We start from the raw sequence: 17,101 nt of genomic DNA on the forward strand, positions 1-17,101 counted from the left end.
GGCTAAAATCTGAAAAATCAAGTGTTTTTTAAATTCTGATGGGTTTATACTTTTTCTAATTGTGGTATTTAACATCAATAAGAATCTTAGGTATTCTTCACTCCTAGGATGATTTACACTTTTGTTCAATCTTTCCAAACTGAAACTTTCTTTCTTACATCTTCTGAATTTAGTAGAGGTGTTTATGAAGTTCATTCATGAAACCCATTCAGATTTTACTTCCCACACATGCAAGGCAATGAAGCTGTGTCACTGGTTTTCAAAAGGAGCAGGTCTTTGTATGTACTGTGGCTTTTGGTGAGAGAAAAAGAAACAGGCAGTAAGAGTCTCTGGAGCACAATCACTTGAGAGAGCATTACTCTGTGTGAGTTCTGTTGGCAGCAGTCTTTCCAAATTTTTCTCTTAATGGGTAGTTATTATCTTGGAAGCAACAACTTAATGACAGACATGCTTCCATCCTAGCACACACTGGAGGCATCTCTTTGTCCTACTTAGAAAGTAGAGAGGAAGAGATGAATCATTCTGTTCACTAAACATCTGTACTATTCAAGATAAATGCTTTGTAACTCATAAATTAAATTATCAGCTAAACAGAAATATGAATTGTAGATTCCATGAGGAGGAGGAAGATATCTGAGTATGTTGATGAGGGCTTTTTTTTTGAAACTAATCACCTCCTGTATATCTGTCATGCAATTCCTATTATGCTTATTTTGTTAAAAGCCCATCAGTTGGTAGATGAAGCTGTCTACCTGTATATTGTCACTGATCATAAGCAACACTCATCTCTAATAATCTCTTGCCTTGTCAAAATTTAACAACCTTCAACTGAGTTCCTCCTAGTTCAAGTCTAAAATGAAAAGATGTGGGAGAAGAAATCCTGACAAGAGAGCCCTGAATTTATTATACTTCTCTGTCTTCTAAACACATAATGATACAGCATGGTTCTCTAAGGAAGATATTCCTCTCACACAGCTCAGAATTAAACAGTTTCTCACAAGTGCCATTTTCTTGTTAGGATATGCTGTGGCTCACCCTCTCCAGCTGTTGCCCAGTGCAGTAAAAGTTCTGGTGGAAGATGACCTCTGTGGCAGAGCTTGTACTCCTTCCCTTGTTCATCCATGCCTTTCTTGTTGTGTCACCTGTTGTGCATCAATCTTGTCTCACACATGAATGTTAATAGGGACAGGTTTTGTTGTGTTGCATGTCTTAATAAAGACTGCAAGATTATTGTGCATCCTCTCAGTCTGCTACTAACAGCATTAATAGATTTTGGTAAAGACATCTCCAAGAAGAGACTCTTATGGACCCTGAGAGATCAGTAATTGCTTATCTAGCTATTCTGGTTAGTCTTGTCAGAGGAATTGAGTATTTGGACATGGAATATCAAGAGACAACAGAGAAGTCTTGCAGAACTGATTAGCTGGATGAAGGCTTTGTGTAGGCCAAGTGTGTGCCATTTGAACTGGATTTGAGAGTTCAACTGTGTTCAACAGGGCTCATTCATATAATTTCTAGTTATCTAGAAATTCATTTGGAAGGCAAGACTGCCTGCTGTATGTACTAATGGCATGTCAGGGCTGTGTTCTCAGAGGTTCACACTGTCAAAGAAATGCTTCTGATTCTAGCTGGGTTTCAGCATGAACTGCGCAAAATCCCTGCAGTTACAGCATAACTGAAATGCATTGTGCTGTATAAAAATACAGTGTAAACACTGTGGATTGCCAAGTTACAATATTAATGTAAGAAATGTTAGGCTATAAAATATCAGTAGAAATAATCACTACCTCACACCATCAGACATTTTACAAGACTATTTGCTACTACATCTATGTATTAATACAATTACATCCATTTGCACATGTGAACCAAGATAAATAATGGTGTGCTGAGGATGCTGAGTTATGAATATATAGTATTTTAAAGAAGGAAAGAAAATAAATGGTGTGAAACTGCATTTGCAGCCTTCCCAGGAAATAGAGCACCATTCACACAAAAGCAGCAGCAGTTAAGAAAATTTGTGAGCTGCCATGAGGTTCAACACAGGCAGGAACTGACAAGAAACTCTTTTAACACCAAAAGTATTTAGGATCATTATAAAAATGTTGGGTTGCTGAGTGTGTAAAATACTTCATTGCTTCAGTTGTTTTTTAGAAGTTCTCTGGTTTCAGATAGGGAAGAACTGCACTGTTTGATCCTTTTAGAACACAGCTGCGGGAGGAGTTGCTGAGATTCTGTCCCTCAAGGGAGGAGAAAAATCCCTTTGACTTTCTTGCCATTATTTTGTAGTTGCTGCAGATGCATTGGCCCCTTTTTGGTACCTTTTCCCTTTTGCTCCTCTCTGCTCTGGGTCTTCCCCTTCTGCAGATAATTTACCATCCAATTAGCACCATTTCTGTTAAGGTTTCAAACTGTTCTCATATTTTCTCACATTCCCACTGCTTTGCACTGTTAGGTCCTGATTTATCCTCCCAGCATCTTTGTGCATCTCTGCACTTTAATATGTTCCCTTTGCCCCATGAACAGCAACACCATGAAACAGCAAGGGCAGCAAAAAGCTTGTAGCATGAAATGTTATCAAACAGCCTTAGAAATAGCTGAAGTAAGTTTATAAGGCTGTTCTTCACCCCATTGCCTCCCCTTCCTCTTTGTTTCACACAGGCAAGGCTTTTGCCTGAATTCTCCACTCTAAACTCATTCATGTGAAGCACACCTGTTAAAGTAGGAGAAAGGAGACCCATTTGATGCATTATTGAAATGATCTGGGCAAACCTTGAACATGGTACTTTAGCACACTTTCATGTCAGGACAGTCACACTGATACTCTCATTCTGCAGCCTTCATTGCTTCTCACAGAAATTCTCAGTCTTTCTATCATTTCCATACCTACATGCCAACACAGCCTGGCATAGGCAGCCTGTTTCTCCACAGACTCACGATTTTCTGAAGAACACTGCTGGTGCTACTTTCTTCTTGTTTCACTTTGGTTGAGATGCCTGTAAATGAAGAGTGGAAGAATAGGTGGGTGTAGAAGTACGGCGTGCTGGTGGTTTATTTGCTATGAAAAGTGTTGAGTTAGCTGTGGTAGCTCTGCATGGCAAAATGGAGCAGATGAAAACCTTATGGCAGATGAAGACCAGTGGTGAACAGCAAGATGACACTGACAGACATTTACTGGTGAGAGGGTAGGCAGTGATAAGAAAGCTGGAGCTGTTGCATTTCCAGCTGCAGTGATGTCTCAAATCCTCTTGGTTACTGAGAAGGTCAAGCTAGACTAGTGTCAGTTTCATCTGATTTCTCTAAATTTGGGATTTGGCTTCTGTTGGCTTCATGCCCAGATACATTAAGGGACATAGTTTTGGTTTCCTTACGTGGTTATCTGCCTTCTGGTGATGGATAAAAAGGCCATGTGGCCATTCTGATATCATTACATTTACCAGCTGCCATTGCTGTGGGAGACTGCAGAGTATTGAAGAGAAAAGGCTGTCTCTCTTCATAACTAAGCACTTTAACTTGTAATGTGTCTGGCTTTTAGTGGCAGAGAAAACAGATCAGGGCATGATCCTGACATCATTTGTATGGAAAAATGTCCTGCCAACATCTGTCTGTCTCCATACACTATCTGAGAATGCTGAGCACTCCATGTGATACATGTGCTTTATGTAGTCCATTTGCAGAAGAATGCTTGGATATTTGAGTTTATGTTTCGTTTAGCACTTACACAAGATTTTAGAGGATTAGGTCTGTGTATTACTCCCCCATGTCCCTGTGTACACATGGTTGTTTTGGTCCCTTCAAGGCAGTGAAGAGTTCTCCAGCATTCTGTAGTTTTCCAACTTGTCATAGTTTGTTTCAAAGACAAAGGAAATGAAAGGGAATAAAAGAATATATCTGCTTTTATGCTTTGTTTACAATAATACCTTCACTTGGTCTTGTAAAACTAGAGATTTATTCATAAACAATTGCTAAGGAAGATAAAAGAACATTATAATTAAGTCAAGATTATATTTACTACCAGATGACTTCAGCCACATCACCCTGCAAGAATACATCACATGCTCTGTGTGCCATCTGAACAGATTTAGCCTGTAAATAGCTCCCACTGTCAGTCATTAATTAAAACATTACAATTCAAAGCATCTTAGAGAGTTTTCACAGCTCCTTTGGTAAATTGATGTGGTCATGAGATGCATTTAATGTTTGTCACTTGTTTACATTTTCAGAGTATTACTGCTGTACTTTCTCTGAGCTTAGAAGGCGTGTGTGGCCTTACTGGCCATAAGTGATAGTGAGTAGAGGTTCTAATTATGGTTGTATTGCCCCCCAAAAATAATGAAAAAGAAATTATTACTGGTAAAAGTTCTTGGCAATCTTCTCCCCATGGGATACAACCGGAGAGAAAACAACCTTTTGTTATCCATGGCTAAGAGATAAATACCTTTGTCCTCACTAACCCTGTCCTTCCAGAAGCTGGTGATGCCTTTGGTTTATAATCTGATATGAATATCTCAGCAGACAATTCTGATAGAACACCATACAACTTTTACCTACCCAGCTGTAAAGGACCAACTAAATACTATGTGCACGTGTCTCCAAACTCACACACATCTCTAACACCCCTGATGTAGCACTTCTCTGCTTTATTATTTATGCAGTAAAGGATGTACAATTGTAGTAAAAGGGTTTTCTGTTTGCTTCCATCCATATCACAGACTGTGCAATTAAACATTTTGTCAATTGCTTTTTCACAGCAATTTTCATTCTATTCCTGTTGTTCCTGCCAAAAGAATGGGAATGTTTTCAGGCAATGTGAGTGTGAGCCCAGGCATTGAAGGGATCTGTGGCCCCACTCATCTTCTGAAGAGGTCTTATAAGTAGCCAGTGCTGGAAGTAAAGTGGTGGTTTATTTGTGCTGATTAGTATCCTGCAAACATTGTGAAAATAGCCACTTAAATAACAAGCATTGCTGAGTGATTTAGTTGCTTGTTTTGATCTGTTAAAAAAGGACTGTCATTCCTTAATTTGAACCCACAGTGGCATGGGATTATGCAGGAGTTTCATCCATGACTATGGATGTTTCTCTAAGCTCTAGTGGTGACAGAGTACAGAGTAAGAGCACCCTGCACAGCTACACAACCCCTGGTACTCCTTGACCAGATTGTGTTGGATTTGCTTGGAACAAGGAACCACACTAGGAAAGAGAATATTGCCCATGTATTGCTTCAGTTTCTGGTGATTTTGTAGGGATGTTTCTCTAGCTCCTTTAGCTTACAAAGACATGGTGTGTTGTATTCTTGTTGTATTCATACTTCTCAAGTTCCATACTGTACCAAGCTGTTGTTCTCTGCAGCACAATCTGTGTCTTCTCAGGGGCTCCTCCTGGGCTCTCGACCCACCCCAATTTGTTCCAGTTACCTTCATGAGCTACAGCTGCTGCCCAACTAAGGACTTCGCAGCTGTAGCTTGTTTGGAGTAACTAGGACCCATAGATCTTACAATACATAGATCTTAACAGGGACTATCTCCATAAGGACCCACTTATTTAATACATAGATTTTACAGGGACTCTCTCCATAATGGAGCATTTATTGGCAGTGTACTCAGGGTTGTGCAACACAAGCAGGACAGGATTCATGGAAAAAGAGCACAACTTAAAGAAGTAATGTGCATTTTTCCTCTTTATCAATGACTCTGTCTTAGGAATCCTCCCTTTGAAGGGCCACAGCAGAGTTTCCTGAGGGAGGGTGCAATCATGTGGCATGTTGCTGTTTGGGCACGTTCAGACAGTGGCTGTTGGTATAGAGGCAGGCTCTGTGTTTCTGTCCAGTTAGAACCGGGGACATTTGCACCCTCTAACCCCTCATCACTTATGGTATAAGAACACTTCTGATGTCTGCAGCTATCAGCCTAAAAAGTAAATTGCTTTACATACTTCAAACTCACATAAGAGAAAGGGAGTTCTGTTCTTAATGTCTGGCAATGCTCTTAAGCTTAAACCAGTATTATCTTGCATTATTTTTGTGCCAAAATTCTTCACAAAGAACTATAGGTTTAAATTTTTATTTAAAGATATTTATTCTGGAAATCCTTTAGAGGTTGTTGATTAACAATACACTGTCCTCTTCATAATTTGACTTAAAGTGTAACTTGAAATTATCTGGAAACAACCATTGTCTCATTCTTCCTTTACACAGTTACTAAGACAAGCAGACCATTGTTCTTTGTGCTCCTAAAGAGTCACTGATGAAAAAAATAATAATGATCACTTTTTAATTTATACACAGAGCAGTAGTGCAAGGGATATCCAACTGCAGGGGCCAGATTCAGTTACCAACTGAAGTTTTCTTAGCACTGATGTATGAGCAGTGCAAGAACACTTTGATGAGCTTCACAGCTGTCTTGGGAGATAAGATCTGAAGAAATCCGAACAAGCCAGCTTGATCTCTGAACCTATTGAAGTGAGAAGAGGAACAGAAAAAAAATTCCTTTGTCTGTCAAAAAGTGTTTTTCTTGTTTAGAGCACTGTCTGTCCTTCAAGACCTAGCTCCTCTCAGGTGGTCTGTTTTGCTCCTTCTTGAATGGCAAATGTTTTGGTTATTAGGCTAAGAAGCTCTCATGGAAACCCTCTGAAATCATACTGACTCATTGAGGATTTGGGTCTGTCTTTCAGTGGATGAAGAGGAAACAAGTCATAGCATGGAGAAATGGAGAAGGCAATATAAAGATGCAGCTCCTTCTCTGTAGGCAGGTGTAATGATCCGTGGTCTGTATTTATCCTGCCTGTCTTTAGAAGTCTAACTGAATCATCCAAGTCAGGAGCCTAATGCACAGTTTCCTTTTATAGCAACAGAGAGACACTGGCATCACCTGAGAATGACTCTCCTTGGATACTTCCCTCTCTTATTCCAGACTGTCAGGGAAATAATTATAATGTAAGCTCTTCAGACAAGACCTTCATTTCACAACCTAATGTTGGGTGGGATTTATTAGGATGCAGGAGCCCAAATCCTGTGGGATGCCATTCTTCTGGGCATTGAGTGTCCTCCTGATCCCAGATTTGCTTTGCAGCATTCTGCAGGAAAGTCAGTCCTCAGCAAACTGCTAAAATTTGATGTTACACTTAAACAGAATTTGTAGTCATTATGCATCCTGTCCTCATTATCTATTTCTGTTCCAGGATTGTTTGCATGTCAGGATTCCTGAAAATATCATGTGTAGTTTATTGTTTCTGAAAGGCATTGTTGGCTCTTAGTGTCATGACAAAGGAGGAGAGAGAATTAGGCTTGTCTGTTACTGATTAGCCCTACAAAAATAGAAGGGTTGCAGTGGTAAAGAAAGAGAAATAAAATAGAGTTTTCTCCAACTATATGTATATTTTTGAAAGCAATTGCTAGAATGAGTAATTGTCATAAGGACATGGAGAAAAAGAAGGTCTTTGAGTAGATGTAGGCTGGAATGCCAGAAAACTTTCTGCCCTGCAACTTTAAGAAGTAACAATAATAGTAGTGTTTCTTGCTTATTAAGGTTTATTTATTTTCAGGATTATGGGTTTTATAAAAGGTTGATGTTGAGCAACCTGCCAAAGGTCACTTCAAGCTTCATGACTAGAACTTTTCATGTCAGGATGTCTGATCCCTGCTCTAAACCAACAAAGTCATTGCTACTCCAGTTTTACCCTTTATGGAAAGGTCTTATAGGATTTATTGGGACTATCTAAAAATTAAATAAAGGTATGTTATGCTAAGAAATAAATATGCTATTTTAGGCACTGGTTTAGAAGTCCAAAATAGTCATTCTTTTCTACTCCATTTGTTTCCCTTGATCTTTCCTTTCAATTATCTCCTCATATGGCCTCCCAGCTTTTTCCCGGTCCTGTCGCTCAGAGTGATCAATCCTCTTTCATATTGCTTTTGACTGATGGCCAACAAAAGGTATTTTCATTGATGTGAGAAAAAAACCTTGCCAGACAACAAAGAGCATAATGAAAGCTACTTGCTAATGTATAACTCTAACACTTTTCCCTGTGTTTTCCTCCATGGAGCAGCTGCTCAGCCAGCTGGTTACTTTCCCCCTCTGTAATGAATTACACTCATGGTTTGGGATTATTTGTCTTGCTGGGTAGCAAGAGCCAATTTAGGCTGATCTGCTCTGGCACCATGACCTGTCTCTGCCCAGTGCTCCTCACCATTCCAGTAATTCCTGTTTGTGCTGCTCATCCTCACAGCTCTGCCTTTCTCCGTGCCACAAATGCCTTCCCTGCCTGTGCTGGGCAGCAGCTCCTTGCTCTGGTAGCATCTTCTGTGGTCTGTGCCTGGTTCTGCTAGCTGCCTTACCAAACCAGCTTGGCTGACGAGTACTGGTGTTTCTTTCCATGGAAGAGAGGTTGTGCACTATTTTGAACTAAATGCAGAGTTTTATCTCACAGGAGACTTTTAGGCAACTTCTTTTGTTTCATATTCCTCACAGGAAACTCTTAGAGAAAGCTTCTTGCTTGTTTTTAGAAGCTGTAACCTGGATTGTAGCTCTGGAAGCTATTGCCTAGGCTGGGGTAACCCTTCAGGCACATTTAGACAGAGCTGCTTGGCTCCAACTCCTGTATACTTTTACAGCTATAAACTTCTTTTATGTTACACTGTGGTTCCCTTTAACAAAAATGTCTTTCAAATGTGAAAATATGCAAACCAAACACATTTCAGGTCTATCCATTGGTCTTTCACCTTTCCACTCCCTTTGTTTTGAAAGCTCTTGACTTGGTTTTTTTCCCTGCCTTTTGTATTTTTTTAGAAGGAACGTGTATTGAGGGATGGAGAAAATTACTTTTATTTTTGGCTTCAGCAACATAAAAAACTTTCTGACCTTCAGATGATTCCCTTCCCAAATAAGGAGGAAAATTGTGGGGAGGAGGGAAACCACAAAATGAAACTTTTTTATTATTTTCCCTGTTCCTCCAACAAAAAGTAACTTCAAACAATCAAAATGTATTTTGGATATGGTTTGTGCTTGCTTACCTCCTCAGGTTTTCAATGTCCACAAGGTGTTAGGAAACAACAAGAGAAGGAAACTCAGGATGAGGGGATGCTGTAGCCATCAAACTAGAAGAAAAATAAGAAAGGAAGTTTTTCACAGAAAATTTTGGTTTGGGGAAAATTGAGCTTTTCTTTAAAAAGGTGCTCAAGGAAAGTCCCCAAACACTTCTGCTCTTCATTCTTCTCATGAGTGTCACTCCTGGAATCATTTGAGTGTCTCTTCTTTTCTCTCAACAGCTCAAGGTTGTTTTTTGCTGAAAAGGGTTTTTCAGAAGTCTGAATAATAATAATTATTTGAGGAATTAATAAAACTTCAAGTGCACATGGTCACAGCAAAGTCTGAGCATTGTTGAAGTAAAAGATGTTTCTAATAATTAGGATATTGTTTTATCTGCTGGTTCTAAAGAGTTGTAGAAATCCTCTGTGTGTGCACATGAGGAAGAAACTGGGTCAGACATTGAGCTCAAGTGTTTCTCTTTCTGGGAACTTCAAAGTTTAAGCTAAAGTGGTGGAAACAGAAGAAAATTAAATGGAGGTTTGCTTGAGCAAAAAATCAAGAGCATTTCAGGTTGCCTTTGCGTCAGTGCTAACTCTGCCTGGACAATGTTCTTCCCATCCCTTCCCTTGAGCTGTGAGAGACCTGTGACATTCTTTCAGGAAACTCTGATTATGTCCAAGCAAACTGCCCAAAGGGAGGGAGCCAGACCTAGACTAGAGCTGGCCACAGCCATGTCTGACCCAGCAGCTGCTTCTGGAAAAATGATGTGGAAGGACAAATATGGGACAAGAAAGGGAGAGTTGTGAAAAAATGTCTTGGTCTCAGAAGGAGCAAAATCACCATTCTAACTAGTACTATGGACAGCAATAACTAAAATTGTCTATATGCTCTAAGTAAGAAAATATTTCTCAATTTCTGAATATTGCCATTGGTCATAGTCTGACAGACTTGATAAATTGAATTGCCAATTCATTACCTTGCAGCCAAGTGCCAGGTATGATTCCTGAGAGCTGCAGAAAAGACTCACAAATAGGAACCCAGCAGCATAACTGCAAGAGAAATAATTTACCTGTCAGCTTGGAGAAGCTTCATGCAGAGCACAGCAGCATCTTTCTATACTGATGCAGAGCACATTTTCTGTGTCTTGTACAGAAAGAACATGCACAAATGTGGTTATTTATAGCTTCTCCACCTACACTCAGCTTTGAAATTTTGTCTAAAAGAAGTTCAGCATTTAAAGAATACAACAAGGTTTTTAACTTGAAGATATGTTTCTCTTTTTCTTGAGTTCCTTAAAAAACAATAATCTGGGAACATTAGTAACAATCCAGGCATTAAGGAAGAAACATTAGTTCCTCATTTGTCTGTCTATTGTTCTCTTACTTGGAATGTTTTTAGAGAGGCAGTTGCCAAATTTTATGAAGTAAAATATTTAACCGAGAAAATGAAAGATAAGTGGGTACGTTTGATGAATGTGAGCTTTACCAAAGGAAAGCAATGTGAAGTTGAAAGAACTTCCTTCTCAGGGTAAGAGAGGCATGTGGTGTATATTCCTACTCTGTTTTGGGGAGCTCACATCCCAGATGATGGCATTTAGTGAAGGGGCAGGCTGGGGCTGCGTGCCCTCAGGCCATGCCCAGAGGAAAGGGACGAGTCTTGCTCTCAGAATGCCCAGCCTAGACCCAGCCAGCTCTGCCAGAGCCCAGAACTGAATGTGCTGTTTCCAAGAGAGACATAGCTAAATCCTACATTTTGCTAATTACTAGAGCTGGGACCAATTCTTTTCTTTAGAAGAAGGTGGATGAGACCAGAACACATTGTATTCTCACTCTTCTCCAAGCTCCTATCAGTTTCAAACCATCATGATGCTTTTATAGATGTGAAGAACTGTGCAAGTACATAGGAGCCATCTGCAGAAAGCAGACACAAGGTTATTTTTGCCATATGAGCCTGTGGAAAGGTAAGGAGTTCAGGTGGAGCAGCTCTATAGGAGCAGTGTGTCCCTCACCATCTCATCAGTGGAGCAGCCATGCTGCACATGAAGGGTGGCATATCTGAGACAATCAGATTGGAATTCTCAGATGAGTAATTGTGACTATTGCCCAGGTCTGTAGGTCTGCAGTAATGTGAAAGTTCTTGGAGATGGATGGGGAATGAGAGAAATGCTGCAACAAGTCCCCATGAACTTCTGAGCCTCTGCTAGAGAACTTGTGAACATCTCATAGATGTGCAGTCCATTGCTATGGGAGATATTTAGGATGTCTTCACTTAGTCATCCTGTTAAGTCTGCAGGCCTTTCATAACCAGTTTGCATATTTTTGCAACAGAAACTTCTGAGAAGGGGATTGCTGGGGGAGTTGTTATTCTGTAGTGTTTTCCACTGCAGAAGCTATTGATGAGCAAGGATCCTGCTGCAGAGACTGTCTTCTCTGGATAAACTCCTACAGACCCGTTTCCAGATGGGCTTGTAGGATATCTGTGGGTGCTGGAAGCAGTGAGAAGTGTGAATAAGACTATATGCATGTATTTTTGCATATCTAGGACTTGCTGACAGTCCTCTGGACTCACATGTCTCAGTAGCTGTATGGTTTACTCAGATGTGTCCAGCAGTGTCAGCTGTGCTTTGTGAGGCCGCCCCCACTGCAAAGAAGAAAACATTGATGTTCTGTTTTGACAAACTAGTGGAGCTTTAAACTACAAAGGTTAGATTCTTGTTGTTCAAATGAAAAATTGTGCAGAGGTGAAACTTTCACATAATGTCCAGGAAGCTCATAAAAACACCTACAATCTGACTTCACAGGGACTTCTTTTTTTGGTTGAATTTAGACAAGGGAATAAAGGAAATTTTAAAAAAATGTTTTAATTGGCTCTGCATTTAATTCCCCTCATTAATTTAGTTGCAATATACAGCAAAGTACTGATAGGTCTGTAAGGTTGTTTTTCCCTCCAAGGGTAAATGGGACTGTATGTTTTTTCTTTTCAAAAGACCTCTTTAATTATGTCGTGGTATTTGGAATAGCTACAATTAGAGAGCAAAAGCAGGGAATGATTAAAAACTCCTACTTAATAGCAGCTGTATTAGTTCTCTGGCTTTTCAAAGAGACCCAGGCACAGTTGAGTCCACACATATAACACGGAGAAGTTGTGCTGAAAAGGAAAGGCAAAATGGTGGTCAAAGTTTTTTAACTGACTTTAGGGAACGTTGTCTGTGGTAGTGTTTTAAGAGAGCTCTTTCTTGAGAAAGGATTGAAGTATTATAGTTCATCCTTCTTGTCCAGTCTTCAGACTATGGTAATGAGTGTAGCTCTGTTCACTCAATTCCACCTTAAAACAAACAAAAAACCCAAAAAACCCCTCTGAAACCTCAGGTTGCTTGTCTAATGATAGTGGACAACACCATGTCTTAAGACAGTTTGAAATTAGTGACTATTTTTACTTAGAGTCTGAGCTGAATTAAATACAGAAGAACTTGGTAGGCTGGCTATATTATTTTCTGAAGACGAATTAGTCATTGCTGCATGGGCAGATCAAGCTATGGTATTTCAGGATTTATAGGTATACATTCAGCTATTAGGCATTTGTACGTAAGTGGTTTTGGAGCAGCTTGCGCCTGATTTTAAAGCCTTGCCTTTCAATGGATTGCCTGTTCCCTTTTGTACAGCTGCCACCGCATTGCTTATTATTTATAATATTTCAGAATGTTCCTTCAGTGGAAAAGGTTCCTAGAATCCCCAACCAAATTTGGAACCACATAGAGGCTGCAAAAACTTAAAGTGGAAGGCAGCTTCCACTTTCTCTGTCAGTTGTGCTTGTTTCAACTGCAAATGTAATTAATGTCATTTTAGAAAAGTGAATGGAGGCAGGGACATTGAGTAATTTGCTCAACTGCCATGCTGGGCATTGAACCAAATCACTCCAATTCCAGTCTACTTTTGATGTGAAATCCTTGTTGCTTTCTACTTTTTTTCTTGAAACTCTTCCATGATTTGACATATTTGACCAGAGGCAGTGGGCAGAGAAAGGCCCTGTTCCCTCCCAGAGCTGCACCAGCAGGGCTCTACCTGGCCGTGGGGACTGCTTCAACCTGTGCACTGCAACCTATGAACTACACGTGTTCACACATTGCTGTATGGAAAATAGAACATGGGGTTGACATGTGTGTCCAGAGGCTCCGATCCTGCTGGATGCAGAATTAGTTCCTGCTCTTAACTTGACACATGTGAGGTCTTTGATCCATGTTTGCTGAAGGCAATTGATATTTCACTGTGGCTTTTGGTGGGAACAAGATCTGAGTTTTAGAGTCGGATATAGATGCCTCTGGAAATAAAAATAATTTTGTGGAAGCCAAAGTTGATGTTTCTGGTATAAACATGAGGTGTGATCTCCATCTTTAAAAGGTTTTGTAGCAATATTTTATTGTGCCACCAACATAAATTTATAATGAAGAAGTGAAAAAGGGAGTTTTTATTAGGAAACAGAAACCACAGATGAGAATGGCTGAGTTCTGAGTTTTTTTTTGGGTTCTATTATAAACTATTAATAATAGCAGGAAAAGCCAGAGGATAAGTTCCTTTGTATTTCAGTGTATTTTCTCAGCTAGACCTTTACTTGACATTACCCTGCTGTGACAGGGCCAGGGATAATAAGGAAAAGGAATCTATTTTCAGCAATGATTTGGAACACAAAAAGAAACTGATTTAAATCAGACTGTGTCTGCATTTTATTCATTACAGAGGATTAGTATTTCTTAAGTCTCCTTGAGTTGTTGTGAGTTAGGGGGGATTTTTCATTTTGTTTTTCTTCTGATTGTCAGTGTTTGTTCTGCCTTCCCTGGTGCTGTTGCTGACACCAAGTTCTCCTGGAGGGCCTGGTAGCAGGCCAGGGTTGGGCTGGCCATGCCATCCTGCACAGAACAGCATTATCCAGTAGATGGAATTCCAGTGGATAGAAGTTGGCAATCCCATCCTGGCTGCTGCCTCTCTTCACAGTCAGTGGTCTCCCTGACAAATGTGCCAAGTATCTCTTAAAGGCACTTTTTCCTCTCAATAAAGGAGTGGTTTGTGGGTGACCTGAGAGCACATCTTTTTTTGAGCTGTGTTGCTCATAAATGCATATATGATGCAGTTCTAGTTCTGCTAGAATGATGTAGCTTCTAGTTCTGCTAGAAGAAAATAAAGTATCAAGAGATTCTGTCTTGTATTTGCAAAATCTGGTACATCCAGTAAGTATTACTAAATAGGCCTGTACAATTTTGAAGGGCTTTGATAGAAAAGATTGGATTTTGTTGCTGTGCAGTGGAACAAAACATTTGTAATAAGCTTTGGATGTAAAGTATGATCTATGAAATATGAACCTTTGAAATGCATTTCTTGGTTACAAAAAGCAGGCTTGGCAAAGGCAGAGCTTCTGGAATAGGAGTTTCAGACATGCAGGGCCTTCAATCTACTGAGTATTCATAACAGCAGCTACAGAAAAGTAAAGATAAGGTTTCATTCTTATGAATTTTGAAATGCCTTATGAATTCCTAGTATCTCACCAGAAATTATTTAGCCCATAGTGCCTCAAGAGCAAGCAAGAAAGCACTCATAGCGGCAGCTTGATACTGCCTGGCTTCCTTTTACCACACAATTTTAGAGGCTTTGTCCATGTGTTTAAAGTTAGGCAATGCTTATGCACCTATATGAAATGGGGCCTCATTTAAAGCTGAATAAATTAGGTGGAATTGCTCTGGAATTTATTACAACTCTGTTACCAAAGAGTTAAACTAACCCCTTTGAGTTATACCAGATTTGTACTGTTTTGAGATCAAGATCTGACTCTCAACTGCTTGAAGTGTAAAATGGTATCATTTATTTTCAGTTTTCAGAATAACCTTGTTTTAAGACTATGGCAACAACAGTGGTAACAGCGTAACAAAGTTTAATGATTCCCTTGGCACTTCAGTGGGTCACCCACTCAGGAGCAGTGGTGCTATTGGACATGGCCTGGGCCAAATGCAGAAGTCAGGGTGTTCTGTCACCACTGGTACCACGCACTGTGTCGGTGTCTCCAGCTCACCCTGCTCATCTCTTCCTGTTGCACAGGACAGGGGTCAGAGACTGCTGAGTTTGGGCATCCCTCAGTGTTCAGGCTGCCTGGGAAAGTGTGGAGCCACCAGCCCCAGAGGTATTCAAAAGACAGGCAGAATCTTAGGGACCTGGTTTAGTGGTGGGCTTGGCAGTGCTGGGTTGGAGTCAAGGATCTTCAAGTTCTTTCCCAGCTTTAACGATACTTTGGTTATTACCAAAGTCATCCTTATTTCACCTTCATTCATTTCTGCTAAAAGAAATACAGTTTAAAAGATGTGAAAATCTAGAAGTTTTTCAACTAACTTCAAGGACAGATATAGTTCCTTAAAGTAATGGATTTACTATTCCTTTGACATTTTGTGTTCATGTAAAATGGGTGCAGATCAAGAGGATTGCTGGGAAAGAATTGGTTCCCAAGGAGATTTTGATTTAAATTGGATAAAGTTATGAGATGTTTCTTAATTTTCACATTTTCTGATTAGGAAAGATACCATTTTCAAAGTGCTGCCTTGAAATGTCTGTTTTCCCTTTTAAAATAGAGCCCTGTTGATTTTATTATTTAAAAATTAAATTAACTTTTAAAAAGTTTTTAAAAGACTTGACCTTAACTTCACTAATGTAATCATCTTGCCATATTCCCATCATACAAATCAGCCTAGAGGAAGAGCAATTATCATCCCAGAACTTTGCTAAATTATTGCCTGATTGCTTCTTCAACCTTTTCCCTCTCAAACCACTCTTCCATCTCTTTCTCCCCATGTTTTCCTAGGGTATCCCATACAAACTATCAGCATTCCCTGCCAGTGAACTCTCAAATGTGTTTTTCCCTGATCTTGCCTGGGCAGGATTTGCTTTCCCAGTTTAGTTGTGCTGTAGGTAGAGTTTGATCCTCAGCAAAAAAGAGTGTGGAAAGGGCTCTGGAAGTGGCTCTCTTCAGATTCCTCCTTCCCAATGCTTTGCTCAAATGAAACCCATCTGAATTGCTACTATTATGATTTTAACAGTTACACAGATCATTCTACAGGGACAGTTAGGGCTATTCTTCCTCCAGGTAGCATTTTGAATCTTGTGCTTAGCCAGCCATATAATGACTGTAATAGCTGGCACAGTAAGCCTGCTGTAGCTGTACTGAGTTTTATTTCTTTTTCTCCATGACCTGGGTTTGCTGCTTATTTTGATGGGTGTGTAATTGTGCCCTTGAGGAGATAAGGAGACAGGACATGCACATCGTAATAGAAAATAATGTTTCCATCAATGTTGATCTTAAACTAGTGAAATAAAAATAATTTTAAAAAAGGAGATATTAACATGTTATAGCTACCCCAGTGAACAGAAACAGCTTTTAACAGAACAGAATAGTTCTTTTCATTCCAAAGGACTCATGAGTTACAGTCCTTTCCTAGCTAGAATAAAATACAGCTTGGCAATAAAACACAATTAGGAAATCTGAAGATTTAATTTAGAAAACACTCCTAACTGCAGTTTTAATGGCATCTTCAAGCTTCTTAAGTTTTTAAGGGATAATTAAATTATTTCAACTAAGTCACTGTAACTTTAATGTCTACCTGTATCTCAGGATGTTAATTTTTGGCAGTAGAGTAAATTACACAGTCTGTGCTCTCAATTAAAATGTTAAATGTTTATCTTGAATTATTACACAGTTATTCTAGTTCTAAAGACTTTTCCTTTCTTCAGGGTAAGGGAGAGTTTCTCCAAATATGCTGACACATACATGTTTACAATTCTGGTGATTTCAGCTTTGACTGGGACCTTTCAGAGTTCTTCCTGCATTTGCCACAGACTGACTGCTTAATATTTCTCATTGTTTGCACAGCAGATTAAGTGCTTTGTGTCCACACAGATTTATATTTATGCTGTTACTTTATTCACGCTGTTATTCCATATCTCAGTTTTTGAAAGAGCCAACTTTCTTGTCTTTTATGATGGAAACAAAAATGTGATATTTCTCCATGCTTGCAGATTATTGTGAGCTTATTAGATCCAAGTGC

General features: G+C 39.6%; 1 protein-coding gene across 8 annotated transcripts in view; it reads left to right on the plus strand.

Moving 5' to 3' along the window:
- KALRN (kalirin RhoGEF kinase) overlaps positions 1 to 17,101 on the plus strand; it is a 459,777-nt gene that overhangs the window by 231,850 nt on the left and 210,826 nt on the right. The window lies entirely within an intron of this gene.

The sequence above is a fragment of the Melozone crissalis genome, unplaced genomic scaffold (assembly GCF_028551555.1).
Source record: "Melozone crissalis strain CALT ecotype California unplaced genomic scaffold, PUWL_Pcris_2 ptg000023l_1, whole genome shotgun sequence".
Taxonomy (NCBI): domain Eukaryota; kingdom Metazoa; phylum Chordata; class Aves; order Passeriformes; family Passerellidae; genus Melozone; species Melozone crissalis.